This window comes from Cnephaeus nilssonii (genome assembly GCF_951640355.1).
Source record: "Cnephaeus nilssonii genome assembly, chromosome: 7".
Taxonomy (NCBI): domain Eukaryota; kingdom Metazoa; phylum Chordata; class Mammalia; order Chiroptera; family Vespertilionidae; genus Cnephaeus; species Cnephaeus nilssonii.
The window spans coordinates 101,342,426-101,363,752 of NC_137078.1; positions in this window are offsets into that span (position 1 = coordinate 101,342,426).

A 21,327-nucleotide genomic window follows, 5' to 3' on the forward strand; every position below is an offset into this window, starting at 1 on the left:
ACACTCACACACACTCACACACACACTCACACACACACTCACACACACACACACTCACACACACACTCACACACACTCACACACTCACACACACACTCACACACACACTTACACACACACACACTCACACACACACTCACACACACACACTCACACACACACTCACACACACTCACACACACACTCACACACACTCACACACACACTCACACACACTCACACACACACACACTCACACACACTCACACACACACTCACACACACACTCACACACACACTTACACACACACACACATACATACACATGTGTCGGGGCGACAGAGGCGGCGTGCTCTCGGGCCCGCTGCTGGCTCCGTGCGGCCATCACTTGGGGGATAGGAGGCACAGCTCGTCAGATGGGGTTCAGGCCATCAGAGGGGGGTCGGCCCCATAAGCCCCAGGTGCCCTCTGCCGGGTCTGATCGGGTCCCGGTACTTGCATCCTCCCTGCCTCCGAGGGCGGGAGTCCTCAGCGGGCTCACCGTGAGCTCCGTGTGAACAGTCACGCTCCCAGGGGCTCCCGCGTTAGGAGGCGGGGGTGGGCGCGGAGGCAGAACCCCGGGTGGTGACTGACCTTCCTCCTTGGAGTCCGGCTCCGGGAGGGGGCGTGAGGCCGGAGGCGGGGTGGCGGCCCTGCGGGCGGTCGGAGGAGGCGGGTGTGGTTTTCTGTGTCCAGGGCAGAAGGATGCTCGTTTATTTCCACGCGAGTTTCCGTGATGAGCACGCGACGCTTTCCTTCACCTCCAACTGCACTCAACCCACACCCACAACGCGCACACCACACGACACGGCCACACGCTGGCTCGCGGCCGCAGGGAGACGTTGGCCGGGAGGGAAGGTGGGCCGTGGCCACCGGCCTGGGCTCCTGGGCAGTGAGGGCGCAGTGCAGGGGCGCGGGAGTTCGCTGCGCCGTCCCCGCCTTCTCTCCGGGGCCACCTGTCATCACCCTCTGAGCGGAGGGCCCGGCCCATCCTCCTATGCGGTCCCCGGCCCGCCCTGCGTGCATGGCTGCCCGTCAGTCAACCTCCGCTGCCTGTGCCCGGGGGGTCTCCAGAGAAAGGTGAGAGCGTGTCTGGCACAGAGACGAGGGTGAGTCTGGCACAGGCTTCATTTCCCTCAGAGGGTGGGGGGCCGCTCCTGCCATCACCAGCGCAAAGGGGATCGGAGCGGACGCGTTTCATCGAGCAACGTCCTGTTGAGAGGAGTTGTCAAGGGACAACTTCCTGTGTCGCGGGGGTAGAGGAGGCGGTCGATTCAAACCCCGCCGGGTGGGTAACACCTGCTGCCTGCGGTCACCCCATCCACAGATCCACAGACGGTGAAGGTAGCTGAGATGATAGCCGGGCGGACGCCGACCCCCCGGGGCACCCAGAGGCCCCGGAGACGAATGTTCCCTCCAGGAACGAGGCAGCCGCTCATCGGACGCAGAGCAGAGGGCGCGTCATGGGTAGAAACACCCCGTGGGGATCCCGTGTGCACGATGACAGGACCGTCAGACAGAGCGCCGTGTCCCCGGGTGCGCGTCCGTCACGGCTGCCTCGTGAGGCCCAGGGGCTGGGGCGCGTCCTGGCCGTGTCCTAGGCTGCGGGGCAGCACCCGGCAGACCCACCACGTGAGCAGGCGGACGTGTGGCCCTCCAGCCCCGCCCCCGCCTGTCAGCCTCACACCCATGGCCAGTGGCCTCGCCTTACACCCAGCAGGTTCTGGTGCCCCCCATCGGGGCTGCTGAAGCGGGGCCTGGAGGAGCCAGCTGCCCCTGTGTTCCCACCGCCCGTGACCACCCGCCAGAGGTCTCCCCGCCTGTGACCACCCACCTGCCAGAGGTCTCCCCACCCGTGACCACAGGCCAGAGGTCTCCCCACCCGTGACCACAGGCCAGAGGTCTCCCCACCCATGACCACCCGCCAGAGGTCTCCTGCCCGTGACCACCCGCCAGAGGTCTCCCCTTCCGTGACCACCCACCAGAGGTCTCCCTGCCCGTGACCACAGACCAGAGGTCTCCCCGCCCGTGACCACCCGCCAGAGGTCTCCCTGCCAGTGACCACCCGCCAGAGGTCTCCCCACCTGTGACCACCCACCTGCCAGAGGTCTCCCCGCCCGTGACCACCCGCCAGAGGTCTCCCTGCCCGTGACCACAGGCCAGAGGTCTCCCTGCCCGTGACCAGCTAGAGTGTCCACCCTGAGGCGCAGTGACACCCACCTGGACGGTGCGGCTGATCCCAATGGATGAGGAAGGGGCTCCGACCTGTTGGCTCCGCCGGGAATGAAGGCCCTTTGCCCGCAGGGAGGCGTGTGGCTCTGCGCTGAGTTTGTTTAGGAATAAAATGACGGATGCCCGTCTCCACGCGTGAAATCCAGGAGCATCTGCCTTTAAAATAATAAAACGCTGGGCGCTTCGTCCACGCGGTAAACGGCCAAAAAGCGCCAGGAAGCCGAGCGGTAAGAGGAGGGCCCTCCTCTTGGAGCAAACTTTAACACGCGCCACGAGCTGGGGTGTTCGGGGTGCTCTGGGCATCAGCGAGGCGAGGGCGTGACGCACGGGGCCAGGGAGGAGTTTGCGGGGGGCCTGCACCTATGCATTAGGAGGGCCCGGCCGGCGGGGCTCGGTGGTTGAGCATCAATCTATGACCCAGAAGGTCACGGTTCGATTCCCGGTCGGGGCACAGGCCTGGGTTGCAGGCTTGATGCCTGGTGGGGGGCGTGCAGGAGGCAGCCGATCCATGATTCTCTCTCATCATTGAGTTCCTATCTCTTTCTCCCTCTCCCTGCCTCTCTGAAATCAATAAAAACATTTTTTTAAAAGAGGTGTGGTAAGTACAAAACACACACTGGGTTTCAAGGACTTGGTACCAAAAGAGGGAACACAGAATTCCCCATTGTACTTTTTACATTGATAATAGGCCGGAAGGATAATATTTCCGAAATACTGGGTTCAATAAAATCTTATTAAAATGAAGTTCACCTGCTTCTTTTCACGTCCGTTTCCGTCTCTGCGGGGGAGGGGGCTGCTCTCCGGGCTCTGGGTTTCGGAGGCTGAGGTCAAGGCCGGACGCGAGGGAAGGAGCCAATTCCCAGGCCACCCGCGCACCTGTCACGCGGGTGCTCCGGGTACAAACATCCTCTCGTGTGTGTCCTCAATGACACACGTGAATGAAAGCCACGCGAGGAGGTGGGCTCAGCCGCCACGGATCCGGCCACGGCAGGGGTGGAAGGAGCGCGTGTTCGGAGCCACGTGGGCGAGGCCGAGGACCGGGCAGCTGCGGCCTTTACGTCCGAGTTTGGCGCCGTGGAGATGGGGAGGCCCGGGCCCGACGGCCCACGCCGCAGCTGGGACTGGGAGGAGGAGGAGGAGGAGGAGACACACAGCGGAGGCAGACCGCGGAGGAGAGCGGCAGACGGCCGATGCGCCTGGCGGAGCTGGAGGAAACCGGGGGAGGGCAGGCGTTAGATACTCACCTGCCCGCTGCTGAGGGCACTGGGTTGAAAACAGGTGAGCGGGGCTAATAGGGAGCCGAGGCCTCCAGGAGGCAGGAGAGACGAAGGAGGAGCCGGGGGAAGGCAGAGGGAGTAGGTGCAGATAGCCACTCCTTCCGGAGAGCGAAGAGCGGAGGCGAGGGTAGAGGCTGAGGGTGGGGGTGGGGCTTACAGGACGGACAAGGGGTTCCTTCCCTTTCCTTGCCAGACCCCACTGGGCAGGAGCTTGCAGGATGAGGAGGTGGGAGGTGGAGGTGGAGGGGGGAGGTGAGGAGGTGGGAGGGGGAGGTGGAGGGGGGAGGTGAGGAGGTGGGAGGGGGAAGGTGGGGAGGGGGAGGGGAGGAGAGGGGGTGGAGGGGGACCCTCTGGTTGGACTGTGTATTTCTGTCCCCGCCCCCAATTCACGTCCAAGCCTGCCCCCAGGTGGTGGTGTTAGGAGATGAGGCCTTTGGAAGGCGACGAGTTAGATGGGACCAGGAGGGTGGGGCCCGTGACAGGATTAGTGCCCTGATCAGAAGAGATGCCCGAGGGACAGGGCTGGAAGGTGGGCCCCTGGGAACCAGGAGGAGGGAGTCCCCAGAACCTGACCCTACGGCACCCTGAGGCACCTGGGACCTCGGCCTCCAGAACCAGGAGGGAGAAACGTGGTGTTTACTGTTCTGTGTGGGAGCGCCAGGCAGTGCTGAGCTGTGAGGTGAGAAGAGCGACAGCCCAGAACAGGAGAAGGGGCGTCGGGTTGGGTTTGTCGCCCTTGTTCCCGTCCGTGGCGTTGGGGTAGGGCGCCGGCAGCGTGGTTTCCCGTTCGTGCTGTGCCGCTCTGTCCTGCGAATCTGGATCCTAAGCCGCAGTTTTTAAAACACGAAGACGTGGCTGTTGTTCACGTACAGTTTGATCAGCGGAAAATCAAGGGAAAGATTCAGCGCGCTGGCCCCTGGATGCGAGCTCCTGGGAGCGGAGGGCTGACTTCAGGCTCCATATTCGGCAGCGAAGCCCGGAGGCCGCTCTGACGCTGGTGAAGCGCCGGTAACCGTGCGGCCAAGGAGCTGGGGCCCCTTCCCGGAACCCACATAAATCCGGCGGAGACAGAGGTTAACGCGCAGGTGATGCCTGCCTGACGCTGCTAACGCTTCGGGAAGAAATAAAGACGTTCTTCGAGGGGCCGTTACTTCTCGTTCCCTCGGAGGAGCGCGGAGGCCGCCTCCATCACGCCCGTGCCAGGACCGTCACGCGGGGAATAAACGGGAGACGTTTCCAGGGTCTCAGGTTCCCACGGCTGCGCCGGGAGAAATAGACGAACGAGCAGCCAGCGCGGACGGGCTCTGTGAGAGCGCCGAGGCCCGGGGAGTGACATCAGAGAGAGTGGCATATACAGGTAATGTGTATGTCGCAGGCAGAAGGTTCTGGAAGGCAGCCAAGCGAGGAGCACGCTCCCGCCTCCAGGCTCCGTGTGGGTGAAGCTGGGCAGTCAGCGCCCTGGAGTCCGCAGAAAAGCCGGACTCGGTTTCACCCGGGCCGGCCCCCCACCCCCCGGGTGCTCCACGGAGGCCGCGGCCCTTGCGCCCCAGGTGGGGGCGGCCGGTCCACGTCCCGGTGCCAGTTGGAGGCTCGGAAGCTGAGCGTCGCCCGAGAGGCACCCTGTGCTGGCCCGGCCCCTCCCCCCGCCCCTCCCCCCATCCTCTGGCTCCTGATGAGCGTAGCTTTCTCAGGACCATCAGAGCTGGAAGGTTTGGGGGCCGGGGGAGCCCCCTCCCTTCCCCCCGCCCAGAGGGAGGCAGCAGAGAAAGCAGGAGGCCGGCCCGTCGTCCTAACGCCCTCTCTCAGCTGTGCGGCCGCGGGCGCGTGGTCACCGACCTTCGCACGTGAAGAGCGTGTGACAGCGACTCCACGGCGAGAGGGTGGGGGGAGGGGAGAGGCAGAGCGCCAGCCGGGGCCGAGGGGAGCTGCACCCTTACCTGTTTGCACGGTTGCAGGAGAAGAGAGGGTTCCAGCCATGAACACCTGGGCGCCACGGTCACCCCGAAAAATGGCCCTGAGACACGCCATTCCACAAAGCGGTGGGAAGACCAAACCCGCTGAGAAGGTTGGGGAGCGCGTGGCCCAGGAGGAAGGGTCCCCTCCAGGGCGCAGGGCCCGAGGGCTTTCTCACGGGTCCTGTTGCCTCCCCGGCGCTGAGAGCGCCACTCCCTGTCACTGTCCCCGCACCGTCCCTCGCACCCGGGGCGCCTTCATCACGGCAGCGGGACCGGGAGGAGCTGAGAGCACGCCGGCCCCTCCCGCGGGGACACATGCATCTCCCGTCATCGCTCACCTTCCACATCTTCTCCTGCTTCTGGGGGTGGGGTGGGGCGTCCTCCGTGGTGTCTCCTACCTTCTGGGGAGCACCCCGTGAATGACGGGGCGTTCCTCTGCAAAACCCCGAGGCTCAGCCACGCCCCTTCCCCGGGCTGGTGTGTTCATCTGAGCAGCCTGTGGCCGCGCCAACCCAGCCCACCATCCCCCCGAGACTCAGGGAGCCCCCCCTGATTTCTTCCACCCACTTCACCCTGGACCACCCCTTGTGCACCCCCACCCCACCTCACCACGCACGTGACTGGACAGCTCACAATGTGGGTGCTCTCCAGAGTCGCCCGAGCCCGGGGGGCCGATGTACGGAGGCGCCTGGCTCCAGGTCCGGGAGTTTGGGTTGATGTGGGCAGGCGTGTGGCCCCGGCATCGGCATTTTCTAACTTTCCAGGCGGCTCCCCACCAGGCAGAGACAAGGCCCCCAAAGGGGGGTGGCTGCACCCTGCGACCACCACCTCCAGGAATCCCGACTCCCGTGGTCTGCGGTGGGGACTGTGCATGGCGACCCCTAAGGTCTCCCTGGGTGAGCCTGGCTGGTGGGGCTCAGGGGCTGAGCATCGATCTATGAACCAGGAGGTCACCATTCGGTTCCTGGTCAGGGCACACGCCCAGGTTGGGGACTCGATCCCCAGAAGGGAGCATGCAGGAGGCAGCCGATCCATGATTCTCTCTCAGCATTGATGTTTCTCTCCCCCCCCCCCCCTGTTTCCCTTCCTCTCTGATTCAATAGAAATAGGTTTTTAAAAAATCCTCCCGGGTGATTCTGCTGCAGATGGAGAGCCACCGGCTTGGCCTTGACCCACCGCGCAGCCGGGTGTTATGGGAGCCTGCGGTGTCACGGAGGGCTGGCTTCCCTCTCTCCTGAGGAGGGGGCGTCCCGGAGACAGCGAGGGCCGGAAGCCGTGAGGAGGAAGCAACATCTTCTCTCAACCCGCCTCGGCTCTCCAGCTGGGCTCTGTTTGCAAACTGCACTGGGAAACGAGAGAACAGCAAGCAGATGTGTAATAGCACGCACGGGAGACCCAGCGATGAGTAACCCGGAGGGGGGTGAGCTCACGGGCTGATGTGAAATCCGCCGCAGAACAATAGATTGGAGGGGACGCCACCAGACAAAGGGAAGGAACTGAGCATCTAGGGCAGCAGAGTGTGGGCAGGCAGCGCCTGGGAGGGTCTGCTGGGAGGGCCTGGCTGCGGGTCCCTCTGGCGCTGTCCCCGGTGCTGATCGGGGCCTGGCCCTGGCTCCCTGGTTACCTTCTGTCCTTCAGGTAGAGAGGGGAGGGGGGCTCCTTTGCAAACGTGGGTCCTGTTTTGGGGTAGATTGGGAAGGGCACAGAGCTGTTCTTGCATCTGCTTCTTTCCAATTGCCTTCCGCTCGAAAGAATCCTTGGGCCAACGTGGCATATCTGGGGCTGGCACGCTCTGCCGCCGGCCCTTCAGCGCTCTCTCTGCCTCATTCCTCTCCCCCACGGAGCTCGGTGGAGTGTCAGCGCCCACCTGGGCCAGACCCGGGTTCCAAGGGGCCTCCTGGCTCCAATCGGGGAGGGGTCCTCGGGAAGAGAGAGAATTCCTCGTCACAAAATATAGAAGCCGAAACTCGAGCTTCCTCCGGCCTGGGGCAAATGCTGCCCCCAAGGCGACTGGCTGGTATTCCTAGCAGCCTTTGGTACGTCTGCAGACTGACCTGTGTCTTTTGGTATGTCCATGGTGTGGGGACCAGAGCCAACCCCACCTGCAGGGGCTGTTCTGGACCTGGCGCTGCCCTGGGAGATATTTCTCCCCACGTCACGAGCAGAGGAAAGCTCAGGAGAAAAGAAGGTCATCCGGTCCCCGAGAGGACCCGCCGGCGCGGCGAGACGCATCAGCCTTAATGTATGGGATGCATTCCGCCAAGACCGTGACAGTCATTAGGAATGGGCCTCGGTGTCACTGCCCAGAGCCGCCCGGTGAAGTATGTGTCCTCCGAGGGGCAGAACGCATTAGAGGGCCCGCAGCGGGCTTGGTCAGCCGGACACGCCAGTGCTCCATCCTCGGAAGGAAATTAAGCCATTTATTGGAGGACACGGGTTCGGTGCCATAGTTAAGGCAGCCTGACATTTCCATAAATTAATGAAATGCGTATGGCTGGCATAGTCCGACGTGTAGGAGCATCGATCTCTCCTCCCTAACGTCCAGAGGGAGGATTCTGGCATCAGGACAGACAGGACCTCAGGGCCAATGACAGTAGATGAGAGTCCAGGACCAATGATGGGCTTGCCTGATCAGGAGCCCTCCCACCAGCTCACACTCACCTGCTCACACACACACTCACCCACACACGCACTCACGCACTCACACACTCTAACATTCACTCACACACACACACACACACACTCACACTCCCCCAGATACACACTCACTCACTCACACATTCACCTGCTCACACACTCACACACTCACACTCACACACACACACATCCACACACACACTCACACACTCTAACATTCACTCACACACACACACACTCACACTCCCCCAGACACACACTCACTCACTCACTCACACACTCACCTGCTCACACACTCACACACTCACTCACACACTCACACTCACTCACACTCACACACACACTCACACTCCCCCAGACACACACTCACTCACTCACTCACTCACTCACTCACACACTCACCTGCTCACACACTCACACACTCACTCACACTCACACACACACACACACACACACACACACACATTTCAGGACTCAGCTCGGGTCTGGGCTGACTGTCTTTTTCAGGCTCCTCTCCTGTCTGAGCTGTGAGCTCCCAAGAACAGGCACCCTTTATGCTGACCCTTCAGGTCTGGGCACTGAGCAAGGAGCCTGCAGCAGGGGAGGCCCTGGGAGCTGCTGAACGAACCAAGAATGAATGAACGAATGAACGACGAATAAACAAATGAATGAATGATGAATGAATGAATGAATGAACAACGAATGAATGGATGAATGAATGTATGGACCCTCTGGCTTGACCTCCCTCTGACAGCCACAAACGCTCAGGTTCCTGACAGGTCCTGAATGAGGCTGCCCTCTGTGAGCTGTTCTCTCTCCCGGGTGACCCCCCGCCCCCGCCTGGCAGGGACACAGTGGGGCCTGTGCATGGGAGGCCTGGCCAAGTGGGATGATGCTCCCGCCCCTGGGCACCAACCCTGGGCCTGCAGGTGGCACCGCGCACGCGCCCTCGGTCTGCTTCCTTCCCTGTGAAACGAGGATAATAACGGAACCCCTTTATAGCATTGAATGATACCTCAACGCACTCAGGCCGCGTCTTCCCGCACCGCGTCTTCCCGCACCGTTCCAAAGGCTGCTGTCCTGGGTGTTGGCACTGGCGGCTCCCACAAAGAGATGAGGCCGACTGGCCGCATCAGTTCCAAACAGTTTGCTCTGACTTCCTCTCCATCCCTACAGTTTGTGGGCAACACGGTGGCCGTGAATATCGCTTTAGGGTGACAGTGGCCTGATTATACCCTCGACTGACGGAGAAGTCGGAGCCACACGTAAACCTGTCCCCTGCCCCACCCCCAACGATCTCAGGACCCAATGCCAAGAGGCGCCCAAACCCAGCTCGCGGCGGCTAGATCCCAGGACATCTGAGGCCAGTCCTCGGGCCGGTCCCCCCACCCTGCCCCTCCGTGTAGTTGGGGTGCGGCGTCCAAGGCAGGCGGGCCAGGCACACCGTGCCAATGAGGGAGCCTTCGCTACATCCCTTTAACGAGAAAGACCTTCTCCCACGTGCCCTAGGGGCATCTCATACGTGTGCGATCAATTTTTACACGAACCCTGCTGCCTCCTGAAGTCCCCACATTCCACTGAGTCCACCTGCCCACGACGGAGCTTCCAGATAAAGGACGCGAGGGCTCAAGGTCGCAGGGGTTTATGGGTGAGCTGGACCCGCTGCTGTTCCACCACAGGCCCTGACACTGATGCAAACTCACGCGCACGCTTGCTGGTCCGAAATGACTCCGTCTCATCCGGCCTAGAGAAGACCAGGGGCGGGGGGTGTTCATGAACGCCCGAGTATGCTGGGGCGCCCTACACCTTCCATCTACCTGAACCCCGACACCCATCGCCACGCCTCGCTCCCAGCAGAGTCGCCGTGAGGGACGGCATTCATGGCTCCGCCCCCATGGGAAGAGTCTGTTTTACGGTCTCACGTCCTAAGTGTAGGATGCATGCAAGTGGCATCCGTCCTTCTGTTCAGAAGCACAAGCCATGCAGAGGGCGGGGCTTCTCTGTCTGCCCCGTGGCCTCCGACACCTCCTGCTGGCCACGGCGGAGGCCACGCACACTTCCTGTCTGTGCCCTCTCACCAGACCATGGGCTCCAGGACAGCAGGGCCCCCTTGGAACCCCCCAGCAGCGTCGGCCCCTCGTGCACGCAGAGTGCGTGTTGTTGAGGGTCCCGAGAGGCATGATGCTCCCAGCGGGCGTGGGCACGCGTTCCTGCAAAGCGTTAGGAAGGGAGCTTCCGAGGCAGGAGTGCGAGACGAAACCCAGACGTGGCTGTCGCCCAGGGCAGCGTCGCCAGCCTCGTCCCCGCTGGGAGAGGGAAGCCCCTGCCGGAGACGGGCTGCGTCAGCCAAAGGGACGGACGCGGGGTTGGCGTGGACCGTCCACTCAGAGGCAACGAAGCAGCCGCCGGCGGGGCTCAGTGGCTGAGCGTCCACCTATGAACCAGGTCAGCGTTCGATTCCGGTCAAGGGCACATGCCTGGGTTGCGGGCTCCATCCCCAGTAGGGGGTGTGCAGGAGGCAGCCGATCCATGATCCTCTCTCATCATTGATGCTTCTATCTCTCTCTCCCTCCCGCTTCCTCTCTGAAATCAATGAAAAAAAAAACATTTTTTTAAAGAAAGAAATAACTAAGCACCTTCTACGCAGCCTGGAGATTAAATGCTCAGGCAACACCCACACGTCTTGCCAAACCACCTCCAACCACATTTGGCGATAAAGGCTGGGAACGGGGAACCTCCCCGCCGCGGGGCGAGTCAGGACACCCCGGCGGCCCCTCCCGAGGATTTCGCGCTGAGCGGGGCGCTGTGCTTCGGCTCCGTCCTGCGCACGGCCATGGCGCCAAGGTGAGGCCCGCTGTCCTCCGCCCGGCCTCTCTGACGAGCAAGGCAATGTTTGATTTTCTTCTAATAGATTTGTCATTTTACTTCAAGTCGCCAGTGCTATTGACCCAGGGAACCTCAATTTCAAAGCCATTAAAATCTAATTTTCCACACGGTGCCCCCAAGAGATTGACTAACTTTCAAAGAATAATTCATTTTCTTTGAGGGGAAAAAAAAAATGCACATCTCTCCCTCTATTTTATATTTATTCCTGAAAGTGAGTCAGGGGACATTGCTGTCGGCTCCTCCGTTATTATTCTCCGCGGTGTCTTTCTTGCCAAAGCTCGTAAGTGCTCCTCCGACAGAGCGAGGGCTGGCGGCTGAGGCGCGAAGGCCGCGTGTAGGTGGGGGACCCTGCTTGCTGACGCGTGCATGGGAAGGACCCCCCGTGGCGGCTCACCTTCCGGGAAACAGGACAGAGGCTCAAGGTTGTTTGCGTTGGAAAATAACGACTCTGTCCAAAAAAATGGAACAGAAAAGTACTTCCAGGGCAGAGTGTCTGCTGGGGACGTCCATGGCGTCTGAGAACGCCGAAGGTTAGTTTCCCCCACGTGTTCAACTAACCCTCTCCACCTCAGATCCCGGGATCAGAACACCCACGGAGGGCCACGCGGGCAGGTGCCGTGGACCCGCGTACAGAGGTCTCAGTCGACGGGTGAGGAGCACGTGGCTGCCGCTACCTGGGGCCCGTGAAACTCCCTTCCCAGTGGAGTGCAACCTGGGATTATGGGACCGAGAACGAGCGTCAGTGGACAGATCGGGGCGGCTCGATGGGGCTGGATGGACCTCCGAGTGTTGCGTCAGTGTGAACTTCCGGTCTCGGTGACTGTACTATGGTTACATAAGATTTTTAAATATAGACTAGAGGCCCGGTGCACGAAATTCGTGCCCGGGTGGGGTGGCCCTCAGCCCAGCCTGCGCCCTCTTGCAGTCCGGGACCCCTCGAGGGATGTCTGACTGCTGGCTTAGGCCCACTCCCTGCATTAAGCGTCTGCCCCCTGGTGGTCAGTGCACATCATAGCAACTGGTCGTTCCGGTTGTTCTGCCATAACGGTCACTTAGGCTTTTATTATATAGATATTTTTTATTGATTTCAGAGAGGAAGGGAGAGGGAGAGAGAGAGAGAAACATCAAAGATGAGAGAGAATCATTGATCAACTGCCTCCTGCATGCCCCCTACTGGGGATCGAGCCCACAACCCAGGCATGTGCCCTTGACCGGAATCAAACCTGGGACCCTTCAGTCCGCAGGCCGACGCTCTATCCACTGAGCCAAACCGGTTAGGGCGGATTACATAAGATTTAACATCGGGGGCAGCTGGGTGAAGGGTCTAAGAGAACGTTCCCCATGATTTCTGCAATGTTTTCTGTAAGTCGACAATTACTTGAGAACAAACATTTAAGAGGAATGTGTGTGGCCCCTGGTCAGGAAGGTGGACCTAGGAGAAGTGCCCAGGAGCGCCCGGCTCTAGGGCCCCTGGTGGAAAGTCTTGGAGCCCGTGGGGAAAATGCCAGAGTTACACCCCCAGAGCAGCATCTCCTAAACACCACGCTTCTTTCTATAACCAGGCTGTGCTATGCGGTGCACCCGGGGAGATGTCTGTACTGGCCGTGGCAGGGTCCGGAGAGGAGATGCACTCCCCCTAGTGGGCGGAGAGGGTCATGGCAGCGCACCACGGCACCCGTTGTACGGTGGTTGGCCCAGAGTAGATGCCCAGTGAGTTCTCACTAGGCCGACGCCTGCAGGTCACGTCATGGACGATGAACACGCTAGGCATGAATTTTCCAGAAGGTTTATCCACAGGAACAAGCCTCCATCGAAGGACAATGTTGGAGTTGGTCCTGAAATAGTGCCGCCATGAAGAAGGGTGGCGTGACAGGATCGCAAAGAGGAGAGGGAGGAACACACCGGATTCCGAATCACACGTGGGCCCAGAGAGGAGGGGCAGTCAGCAGAGGGGATTGGAGGTGAAGGCCGTGGTTATCAGAGGGGACATTTCCCAGTCGCCGGGGACGCCCAGATGGGTGTATAAGCGAGCCGGGTGTCCCCCGAGTCCACGGAGCCCTGGGGTGACCGTCAACTCTCCCATCCCCCACAAGGTGAGCCTTTCCCTGGCTCCTTCGTTGTACAGAAGCTTGCAAGTTCCCTTTGAGCTCCAGCCCAGCACTTCCAGGAGCCCGAGGCCTCAGCCCCAGAGGCTCAGGGGAGCAGCCAGAGGGGACCCAGGAGGGCCTGCGGCACAGGGGCCTCAGGAGGGAAACCCTCTCCTGCATCCTGGCTGGCAGCTGAGCGGGCCCCCCGCCCCCGCATGCCCGCCCCGTGTGTGTCCTGGCAGATCCAATGGGGACGAGAGCAGCCCTCCTGCTCTGGTCACATGAGGGTTAGACGTCCAGGCCCCCAGCCACCGGGCCACGGAGGAGCCTCTGTGAAGCGGGGTCGGGAGTGGGATTGGGGATCCTGGCCCAACCGCAGGAACGCAAGGTTCTGCCACGCAGCCAACTAGGGCAGGGCCCCCTCAGGAGGGAACCGAGGCCAAGACCCCCGGCAGCCCTGCTCTTCCCGCCCAGGGCGCGTGCAAGGGGCGGGGGGCGGCACCGGGAGCCTTCAGAGGCGGGTTGGGGAGGGGAGCCCTGGGGGAATAGGCTGACGTGGTGTGGATGATCCGCCAGCGTGCAGGCGTGGGTCTCTCAGAGGCTGCCCTCCCGGCACTCAGCTCGCCCCCGCCCCGGCTTTGCTTCTGCGCCCTCCCCCCCCCCCCCCCCGCTCCAGGCCCCTCCCTGAGACCCGTGGGAGGCGGCGCGCTGTTGGAGATTTGCCAACCTCCTTCTCAGGATGACTTGGGGGGCGTGAGCTAATCCGACATCAAAACAAGGCAACTCGGAGCAAAGGCATGGGACGCGCTCTGGAGGTCGTTCCAGCTCATCCTTCGCCTGCCCGCCTGCGTGGCGTGGCGAGGGGCCGTTAGCTGAGTTCGCGGAGTGATCACGGAGCTGGTTTTCCACCTGTGGCTCCTAGAATTCTCACTAGATCCCCAAGAGACGGGTGTGGCTGTGGTTCCCATTTCACAGATGTGAACGTGGAGGCTCAGGGAGGTTACGCCCTCTGCTCAAGGTCGCACAGCTCAGCGGTGGCGGGAGTGAGCCCCAGGCCCTCCTGCGAGTCAACGCGGCAGAACGCTCCCCTCCCACGGACACGCAGCGCTGGCCTCCTCTCCCCGCACACGGACGCGCTCAGCCAACGCTCCTGGACTCAGTGCGCCGGCTGCACCCTGAGCCAGAGGCTTCGACCATCGCGAAGCGGCGACTGCCGTCCCCGGAGCTCTGCATGGCCATGGCGTGGGGCTAGTGTGGGGATGCGGGAGGGAGGAGGGACGGCCCGTCGCCTCTTGTCACAGCTGAGCACTTGGGATGTGTGTCACGCTGCGACTGCAGCCCACGTCTCTGCCCACGTGGAACATTCAAGATCTCATTAGGCAGAGGAGTGTGCTCCACGCGATTCCGTCTGGGTGCACGGCTGAGTGAGTGCAATCAGGCAGGATCGCCAAGTGCCTTCGGAGCGTGTGGATGGGGAGCAGCACGTGGGGGAGGGGAGCAGCACGGGGGGGAGCAGCATGTGGGGGAGGGGAGCAGCACGTGGGGGAGCAGCACGTGGGGGAGGGGAGCAGCCCGGGGGGGAGCAGCATGTGGGGGGAGCAGCACGTGGGGGAGCAGCACGGGGGGGAGCAGCACGTGGGGGAGGGGAGCAGCACGTGGGGGAGCAGCACGGGGGGGAGCAGCACGTGGGGGAGGGGAGCAGCACGTGGGGGAGCAGCACGTGGGGGGTCGGGGGCAGTTGCAGCCCATGGTTTCCTGCATGGTTTCTCCCCAGCATCTGTTTCCCACAGAGCGATGTTTCCCCACATCATTCCCTATCTGCCCCCCCCCCCTCTCTCTCTCTCTCTCTCTCTCACACACACACACACACACACACACACACACACACGCAAACACACACACAGGCCTCTCCCAAAGCACCATCTGTACGTGGAACCAGCATTTCCATATGGCCACGTTCCTCTGCATAGAACCTGAGCCAGTGCACACACTCACGTGCGCACACGCACACACATGCACACACACATGCATGCACACACATGCCCCCACCTCGCCGCAGCCCAGGTGTTCACCAGGTGCACGGGCCTCACCAGCCTCACGGCGCAGCGGAGCGCACTTATCTGTCTTCATCCCGAGGCCCGGAACCCTCTCTGAAGGGGGAGGGGCTGGTGCGGTCCTTCCAGCTCCAGCAGAGCTTCAAGGTCATTCCCGCCAGCTCAAGGGCAGGATGACTCCCACCGGCCTGGGCCGCAGCCAGCAGCCTCTTCCCCCTGGCCGCCCGTCCTGCCGTCCCCACGCTCCCTCGCACAGCCTGGCGCCCTCTGACCTCTGCCTCCTGGACCCCATCGCGAGCCCCTGAGCCTCCTCCCTGAGGTGCACACCCCCACGCTCCCCGGCTGCCTCCATTCCGCGCCTCACCCCGCGTTCAAGGTCTTCGCGCGAGGGTGTCCCTGCGGGGCCGCCCTGTGCCCGCACCCAGCCCACCAGGTGACCCATCTCCTCCGATCCCCACGTTGAAACCGCTCCCATCACCTGAGCAGCCCAGTCCCCCCTTCCGTGTTTCCGTGGGGACCTGCCAGGGGCCCCTAACCAAAGAGGCCGCGTTTCATCGGCCCTGCAGCTCTAAAACCCGAGTCCAAGGTCGAGGTTCCCTTGCCGGACTCCTCCTTACGCTCCCCCCCACCCTGGTGACCATGAGGGGGGCCTGCAGGCAGCACCCCAAACACCTCACTGTAGAGAGGCCTATGGGTGAGACCGGGAGGGAGGCCTTGGTTTTGAAAATGAGCTCCGGGTGTGAGTGAAGGTACAGAGTTAATTAGACAGCGTCGGGGTGAGGTCAGAGGGCACACAAGACAACGGCCGCCCCACAGGGCCACCATCGCGGCCCGGATTATCCGCGCGAGTTCACTCTGCAGGGCGCTGCCTCACACTCGGGCCCTCGGGGAACCGAGGGGGGAGGGTGTGGCGAGTTCACACGGGCCCTGCAGGCGGCCACTGTGCACCGAGGTCGCGAGAGGCCCGGACACGGCTGACCTGCGGGCTGACCCTCAGCGGCTCCCACACGGCAGGGAGTGGTGCTCCCCCCCCCCCCCCCCGGCTCTTAGGGCCGACACTCACCCACTGCCTGGGTCCTGGTCCCAGATAGCTGCCCAGGTCCCGGGCAATGCCCAGGAGACACATGGGCTCCAGGCCGGTGAGGGAGGGGTCCCCGGGGGGGGTCCACTCCTCCACCTGCGAACCGCCGCCCAGAGCGGAGTTCTGGCCGCTGCTCTGGCCTGCGATGGGCATTGCAGCGAAGTGACAGACGGCTCTGAGCGGATCGCGGCTCCGCTGAGTCCGTTTAGGAAAGACGACACTTCGTAGGACAAGTGCTTTTCAGACCCGGAGACGGGACCGGGCGGCGTTCGGAAACCCAGCGGCTCCACGAGACTCGTGGCCCCGGGAAACGTCAGCATCTCAGCACCTGCGTGGCGTGGCCTGTCAGACACGCTTCCCCAAACCCGGTTCAAAGGCAAGCGCCTTGTGCACACGCGCGTCTGGCTGACGTGACGGTAGGCCTGTGGGCGAGACACTGCGTGGAGAGGGAGAGGGCGAGGGAGCCCGGGCGGGAGGCCTCACTCAGGCGCGTGCGGAGGGAGGAGCGGCAGCCCGGGGCCCGCAGGGGACACGAGCACGGAGCAGAGTAAACACGTGGAGGAGCGGAGGGCGGGGAGGCTGCTCTGACACATCTGTGATGCGGGGGGGGGGGGGGGGGGGGTTGCGGGGGGGGGGGCCGGGCGGGGAGGCTGAGGGCTGCGTGGGCACTCGGAGCCTTCGGGCGTCCCGGGCGCATCTGGGTGTGAAGACAAGTGCACTCGACGTGGAGGGTGCAGGTGGCGCAGGCTGGCCTCCCAGTGGCCTCGTGGTGAGCCGAGCTCGGCCACCCCAATAGCGGATGAGCAGAGGGCGCCCTCTCACCTCTGGGGTGGGGGGGTGCGTGGAGGCTGTGCTGAGGGGGAGGGGCGGCGAGGTGCCTGTCACTGGGCTAAAGGACGGCCCAGAGGGGCTCGGTGCCTCCAATGGTGAGCAAGCCAGACGCCAACCCCATGGTGGCTGCAGAGGCCGCGTCTCCGGGCACGGAGATGGAGGGGGTGGGTGTGTGGCCGGAATTCATGGGGCCCCAGAGTCCAAGGAGGCCCTGAGCCGAGTACAGCCAGCGTGACGGGCACAGGCCGCCCGACACGGGCAGAGGACGATGTTTATGCAAAAGCCACAGGTCGTCTCGTGGAACCGGGCGTGCAGGCTTCCGGAAGGAGTTTTGGAGACGGAGACGGGCATCGGCGTTCTGTGGCCCCTGTGTCGGCTCCCCCGGCCCCTCTGAAGGCATCGGCTCCCTGTGGTGCAGGGAGGTGCTCAGGTGACCGGCTCCCGCTCTGAGGGGAAGGCTCTGATTCCAGGCCCCACGGGAGGGGATCTGGGGCTCAGCTGAGACCAGGGTCCCCGAAGTCCCATCGGGCGGTCAGAGAGGGGAGGGGACACACGGAGGCTGCAGGCTGAGCTCGGGCAGCGGTGACCTGGGCAGGCAGACGCCCCGTGGTGGTCACTGTGGGGAACGGAAGACGAGGCAGTGGCAGCCGGTGGCCCCGATCAGAGACGGCCCGGGAGGTCCTGACACCCCCGGCTCAGGAGGGAGGGCCGGTCCTGAGGGTCCTGTGGGGGGGCGGCCGGTGGCAGCCCCTCCAACCCTTCTGCTCCCGGCAAGTCCTTCACCGCCTTCCCCTATGGACAAGCCGGTTCCCCAGCGTGGCCTGTGCTACAGGGACCCCCGGGCCCACGGCCAGAGCTGCTACGGGCCCCTCGCCCCCGGGACCACGGCCGGGCGCTGCTATGAGGCCCCCGGGACCACGGCCGGGCCGGGGCAGCACACACTCTGCCCAGTGAAGCATCTGGGGCCCTAGGGCTCGGGCCTGCAGGACGCACCGTTAGGCAAACAGCCGTCGTCAACATGATTCAGCTCCGCGCAGGGAGGGCGGCGGCCACAGGGGACCGCGCGGGCATCCCCCCGCCCCCCGCCCTGTGCCCGGGATGGGTCGCACATCGATGGTTCTCTCCCTCCCCCTCCCTCCGTCCCTTCCACTCTAAAAAAAAAAAAAAAATCAACGGACAACTCTCCGGGTGAGGAGTAACAACAGCAGAAGGGGAGGCGGTGCCCAGGGGCCCAGGCCCTTGAGCCCACGCCGCCCGGGCTGGGCCCCTCTGAGGACTCACTGCTGCGGTTCCCTTGCTGCTGGGTCCCCCCCCCCCCCCCCCGGTCCCCCTGAGGGGCGGCCCGCTGAGACGGAGCTGAGCGCTCCTCCGAGGGCCCACGGACCTGGTCGCCGCAGCTGGCCGTCCTGCCGCCGGTGCCGGACGGACGTGGGACAGGATGGCGGGGTGACGGCGCCGCCGCCTCTGTCAGAGCCCGGGACGGCGCTGTCAGCCTCTCGGGGATTCACGGCCGGCGAGGGGCAGCCCCGTCGCTGCCTGAAGAGTCTCTGAGGGAGGCAGGCAGGGCGTGCGTCACTCTGGGGTCTGGCCGAGCCGTCCCGCTTCCTGGCCGCTGCTTCTCCTTTTGCTGTTGTTACTCCTCACCCAGGAGAGTTGTCCATTGATTTTTTTTTTTTAGAGTGGAAGGGACGGAGGGAGGGGAAGAGAGAGAAACATCGATGTGAGGGACGCAGGGACAACGTGGGGAAGCGCCCTGAGCGGGAGCAGCGGGCGCACAGGTCCCGGGGGGAGCGCTGCCTGGGGTCCCCGAGAGGCGGTGAGGAGGCCGGGGGTGAGCAGAGGTCACGAGACCGGAAGGGGTACAGATGGAGTCAGAGAGGAGACAGGATGGTCCTCTGGGCCCGATAGGGAAGGCCGCACCCTGCAGGGCCCAGGCGATGGGGCAGGAAGGGGTAACGGGGGTCTGATGGGTCCGAAGGGCCAGAGGAAAGGGGGGCAGGTCCTGGAGGGGTGAGAGTGAGGGCCGCGGGGCAGACCCCCAGGCGCAGAGGGAAGGAGGGGCCGCCCTGCGGGACCTGGGAGCCCCGGGAAGGACCTCGGCTCTGACCGTAAGACACGGCGCTGCTGCCGACTCGGAGTGGGGAAGCCGCCTGGCGCTGGTCTCCCAAGGCCCCCTCCCCTCCTCCGGGTGAGGACGGAGACAGGACGGAGGGGTGGGCGGTGGGAGCGGCAGACTCATTTCACAGCCGCCGCTATAATCCGGGACGGCGAGGAGACTGCGCCCCGGAGATAAGACGCCGGAACGTGCCGCTTCAGGAAGCATCGCCCTCTATTTCTCCTCTGAGCTCGCCCCGCGCTCCCCCCCCCCCCCCCCGAAACCGCCGTCTTTAACCCAGTGCTCGGCGCGGTCGCAGGCAATCCCCGCTCAGACCGGGTGATGTTTTCCAGCCGATTGGCGAGCGGTTAGGAACGAAGACGTTTACAGCACTTATTACCCATCTATTGTCAGTGGTTAACTTTATGGTCGGGAACCGTGAGCGCCCGGTGTAAAATTTCTCTGTGGCTCCGGGCCCCGCCCGCGGATCACAGGCTCACCGCCGGCCGGGGGAGGGCGGCCCGAAAGCAAACGCCATTGCCCGACGGCCCAGGCCGGGGCAGGTGTCTGGGACCCGCTTCTTTTCTTTTTTAAAAAAATATGTTTTTATTGATTTCAGAGAGGAAGGGAGAGGGGGAGAGAGAGAGAGAGAGAAGCACCAATGATGAGAGAGGATCATGGATCGGCTGCCTCTTGCCCGACCCCTGCTAAGGATGGAGCCCGCAACCTGGGCCTGTGCCCTGACCAGGAATCGAACTTGGCTGTCAGAGGCGTCCTCCTCCCTGAGGACTTTCAAAGGCACAGCGCACGCTCTTCCTGCTCCCCCCGCCCCAGACGCTCACGCGGACCCCATCGCAGAGCCCGGGCCTCCGCTCTCCGATGTGACCCTGATCTTCTCAGGAGTGAGCGGGACTTAGACACCCCGCTCCGCGGCTGCTTCTCCGTGAGCTCGCGGCGAGCACTGCTCCAGGGAGGAAATGCACTCTCGGTGCGGACACAGCTCAGCTGAGACCCGGAAGCTTCTGGAACCGAGTCCCCGGGCGGCCGCTGAGAAGCCCGCCTGAGCCGGGCGCTAGCAGCCGGGAGAGGCGCGGCGGCGGAATTCATCTCCGAGGACAAGGCCGCGTGGGCCTCGTTGTGCAAAAGCAAACCGCACCCGTCCACGGCGGAGTGGGAAGACGGCCGCGCTACGGGCCGCGTCGGCGTGTCCGGGCCGAGGGAGAGGTGGTTTCAGTTCCGCGCTGAGCTCTGCCACGGCTTTCGCTCCTGAGCACCATCTAAGGCCCTTCCACCTGCACCCTCACGGGACCCTGTCTCCACGCCACCCGCGTCGGTGCACGTGCGTCTGGGTCCCTCACACACACCGCTGCGCCGAGCTCGGCTGCGAGAGCGCGTCCCTGTGTGCACCCGTTTCCCTACCGGAAAGTCCGTCAGTTCCCAGTCGCCTTCAACGGCGCGGTTTTGCTGTGACTTCACGAGGGCCCGCTGCTTCCCGCCGGGGGCTGGACAGCAGGTCCCCGGGTCTTGGCGTCTGCGCTTCTTCCAGCGCCACGGCCAGGCGCGTTCCCCCGTGGCCGCGCCCGTCCCCACGCGCGGTGAGCCCGCAGGGGCTTCGTGTGGTGCGGGCGGTATGACCCGCGCAGACGGCATCCGTGTCCTCTGACACGCAGTTCCCTGGCTGGGCGCGTGGCAGGAAGGTCTTTCCGAGTTCCGGCTGATCCGTCTGCTCTTCCGAACGGTCTGCTCTGGCCACTGACCGGTCATCTATTAGTAACTGGCATCGCTCACATTGGTTCTAGGAATCGCTCATTAAACATGATGGTTTACATGCAGGACACTAATCCGTCTTCACCGGCCACGTTTCTTGATTTGGTCATGTGCCTAGTTCCTAACATTGAATTGTGCCGCGAGGCAACATACAGTCACAGCCAGACCCTGCCCGTCCGACCTGGATGGAGTTAATGGTGCCGACTTGAGCTGAACACGGGCCCCCAGCATGCACACATGTGCACACACATATACACACATGTACACACATGTGCATAAACATGCACACATGCACCCACATGTGGACATGCATATGCACATATATGCACACACAGGCAAATGTGCGCGCATGTATAGGTGTACAAGTATATACATGCATGTGTGTGCGTGCACATGCATGCACACAC